Consider the following 4,043-nt stretch of genomic DNA (forward strand, 5'->3'; position numbering starts at 1 on the left):
CCCCCCCCCCCCCAACCAAAATCAAGTTGTTTCTTTGGGGAGCATGGACCTTAGCAAAAGGATAAGGACCTGACCAGCTATAATTCAATTTTTGTATCTCAAGGAGTAAAATTTAGAAACATTCATAAAAATTAGTTTTTGTTATTCAAAACAGAATTCAATTCAGAATCCAAAAGAACACTTATCACACACAAACACACACACACACACAAAGAAAAACCAAAGTTTCACTCCCTTGCAGCTGCACTTTTTATCAAGGTCTATTTTAACAGTGAACATGGTGTTCATTTCCCAGGGATATTCATGAGTAGAATGTTGGGGCTCTTTAAGAGCACAAAACTTTGTTTTTAATATTAAAGTTTATTTATTTTGAGAGAGAGAGAGATAGAGTGTGTGTGTGTGTGCGCGTGCGCACGCGGACATGTATGTGTGTGCACGAGAGGGGAGGGGCAGAGATAGAGGGAGACAGAGGATCCAAAGCAGGCTCTGTGCTGATAGCAGAGAGTCTGATGTGGGGCTGGAACCCATGAACTGGGAGATCATGACCTGAGCCGAAGTCAGACACTTAACCAACTGAGTCACCCAGACACCAAAACTTTTCTTTTTTTTTTTAATATTAAAGTTTATTTATTTATTTGGCGGGGGGGGGGGGGAGGGCAGAGAGAGGAGATGAGAGAGTATCCCAAGCAGGTTCTGTGCTGTCAGTGCAGAGCCTGATGCAGAGCTCGAACCCATGTACTGTAAGATCATGACCTGAGCTGAAATTAAGAGTCAGGCGCTCAACCAACTAAACCACCCAGGTGACTTGAGCAGACAACTTTTCTTACTCATCTTTGTTTCTTTCCTCAGTTTGAACTCTCAGAATCTCCCAGACATCTCACACATAGCCTGGCTGATTGATTTGCTGAACTGAGAGACATAGGATCCTGAGACCAAGCAGAAGGAACAGCTAGAAAATGCCTGGGTTCTAGCCCTAGCTCTCTGACTGGATGCTACGGATTTAAACAAACCATTTCCTCTCTTAGAGCCTCAGTGTTCTCATCTGCAAAACAGGGCCATTGGACTACAGAATGACCAAGGTCTCTCTGGTCTCTCTCTAAATCTCTGAGTATAAAACAGTTTCCAGGATGCTGGGATGCAAAGTTAGCGAGCTATTTCAGAATGCAGCCCTGTTCACCTTTGTGAAACTGAGCAAAGCAGCACTAATTGAAAGCACACAGTGTGTGGAGCCAGGTAGCATCATACTTTTAATTCTGTTCCTCTCCACAACTAGCTGTGTAACATTGGGCAAATTCCTGCACATCTCTGAACTTTGCATCCCTTGTTTGTAAAGAGAGACTCTTAACCTCTTAATGGGGTTGTTGTGAGGAGTAAATGAAAAAAGACAGATGAAGTTCCCAGCACATAGTAGGCAGTCCACGAATATGCATGTCTTTGCGGTTTTCCTTTTTTCCTCCATGGTCAACTTAAGAATATACAAAGGCAAAGGGATAATACCACTGAAACATTCTGGAGTAACTACATCTAACATATGGGTTAGATTTGCAGAAGAAAAAAGATCACAGACACTCCCCCCAAGTACGGCATGCAAGCTTGCTATAGTGATAAACCACTCTTCTCCTGGCTGCTAAAATCAATTTATCCATTAGCAAGTTTATTAGTGCTTCTTCTACCCAGTGAGGCTTGTCTGTAAAATGGAAAGGTTCATAGATTAAGAAGAAGGAGGGAAAGAAGGAGGGGCAGGGGAGGAGAAGGGGAAACCAAGTAGAGAAATGGCTGTGCATGCATGGCTGCATGTAGCCCCTCTGCACAAGGGTTCATGTGTGAGGAAACGTGCAGAGGAGGAAGGTCTAAGTTGATGACATTACTTGAGTGACTCTGGTCACTTGTGCCATTTACTTCAAGGTCAGCAGTTAGAGAGTTCATCTAGAACCAGAGTCTTTTTTCTGTTTTAAGGTTCTGTTTTATCTGACTTAAACAGCATTATGAATCACAGAGGGGCACCTGGGTGGCTCAGTTGGTTAAGCTTCAGACTCTGGATTTCAGCTCAGAACATGATGTCACAGTTTGTGAGATTGAGCCCCACATAGGGCTCCATGCTGGTGGCACTCGGAGCCTGCATCAGACTCTCTCTCTGCCCCTCCCCTACTCATGCTCTATCTCTCAAAATAAATTATTTTTTTAAACTTAAAAAAAAAATGAATCACAGAAAAATAAGAAAAAACAAAACACTGTTTGCTTCTAATAATACATTTGCTTATCATTTTCACTATGCATTTATGTGGCATTACGTTTATTTTTTTTAAAAAAGAGGAAAAAATTGGATATATTCAAATTTTCAAATTTTATGATTCAAAGGACACCATCAAGAAAGCAGAAAACTCCCATAGAATGGGAGAAGATTTTGCAAATTATATATCTGATAAAGACTTGCATCTTGAATATATAAAGAGCTCTTACAACCCAATAATGAAAAGATGAACCAAGTTTTTAGGCCTCAAGTGGTCCTAATGCTAGATGTTCCATGCTAGAACATTCACTCAAAGTAAAGGACAAATTGTGCTCTGTACCTCCCATTACTAAGAAAGAATACACTGCAGGTTTCTTTGAGTTTTGGAGGCCTGTCATTCTGCACTTGGGAATCATGAGTGGTTTGTTGGCTCCACGTATGCCAGCTTTGCACAGAGCACAAAGGTAGCATTATGTTTACATTGATGGGATTAAACCAGACATCATGTTTAATGACTTGCCTATCATCACTTAGTTAGGAACAACAGTTTTTCTATCAGGAGAAATATGTATCTTTATAATTAATGTAATAATAATAATAACAGCTAATATTTATTAAGCATCTATGGTGTAAGCTCTGCATTAAGTATGCTATATGTATTTTTGTATTTAATCCTTATAATAACCCCAAAGATAAGTATTATCAGTTCATTTTCCAATGAGGAAACCAAGGCTCAAGGAATCTAAGTAACTTGTTCAAAGTCACTCAGTTAGTTTGAAACATACCAGAACCAGGAGTCAAATCTCTCCAACTCTGAAGTCCTTGTTCTTAATACTACACCATGTTACAGTTTATTACTCTCTTTCTTTCCTTTGAATCCATGTTCTGCAATTTGATTCAATTCAACCCAACTAACATTTACGTTTCTACTCAAGGTTCCAATAAACAGTCTGCCTCTGATTACTTTGAACAATTCTTTGCTAAGCCTTTTTATGTGTATGTTTTGATTGACAGCTGGTTTATAGCAGTCACACAGAAGATCTCATCTTAATTATGATCTAGCATCCCACATCCACTAGACTATGCTCCTTAACATCCGGGGCTCCCTTGGCTTATCTCTATCTGCAGACCTTATCCCATTGCAGGTGTACTAGACAAGAAAATCAAGGTAACGGTCACAGCCTTGAGCTCCTCCTCATGGCTCCTGGACCTCCCGCAGACCCTGTTGAGGGCCCAGCCTGAGGCAACCATGTATTACTGTGTGATCCTCTCTTTTTTATTTATATTCCTCACAGTTCTGAAAGCTGGCCAACTCAATTCCTGGTGAAAACCTTCTTCCTGGTTTTCTTGCTGTATCCTTACATGGCACCTTTACTTTACATTTATTGGAAGCTTACAACGGGGTGCAGGTGTGACAGGAAGGTGGGGAGGGAGGAGAGAGAGACTGAGAGGAATACACTGGAGATAAGGGTAAAACTTTAGAAGACAAGACCTAAATTGGATTGTTGATCCAAAAGATTGGACGGACAGAGGGAAACAGAGTGTGCCATCAAAATGTAGTTGAAAGGCCTGCTTGTCTGTGAGTGAGAAGAACTGGAGAGGGCCAGCAGCAAGGGGCCTGATGAACCCCCCAGGGGAAGGAAAAAAACCACTATTCACAAGGCCCTAGAAGAGGCGGGCACTAAGCAGTCAAGCTCACTTACAGGCGACATAGAAATGTATCAGAAGGAGGGAGGACAGACTCACATCCCAGGTCGACCGCCTCCTGGATTTGCAGCACTGGATCATTCTGAGCCTCTCTTTCCCTCCTCTG

The 4,043-nt window shown here is 41.6% G+C and overlaps 1 long non-coding RNA gene across 1 annotated transcript in view; it reads left to right on the forward strand.

Moving 5' to 3' along the window:
- The window catches only part of LOC144236172 (uncharacterized), a 1,669-nt gene extending 643 nt beyond the window's left edge, over positions 1-1,026 (forward strand). Inside the window, exon 2 of the long non-coding RNA XR_013336434.1 lies at positions 850-1,026. This is a non-coding gene — a long non-coding RNA (uncharacterized LOC144236172). The remainder of the gene's footprint in view (positions 1-849) is intronic.
- Positions 1,027-4,043: the final 3,017 nt, after the last annotated feature.

The sequence above is a fragment of the Crocuta crocuta genome, unplaced genomic scaffold, assembly GCF_008692635.1.
Source record: "Crocuta crocuta isolate KB4526 unplaced genomic scaffold, BGI_CrCroc_1.0 scaffold95, whole genome shotgun sequence".
Classification (NCBI taxonomy): Eukaryota; Metazoa; Chordata; class Mammalia; order Carnivora; family Hyaenidae; genus Crocuta; species Crocuta crocuta.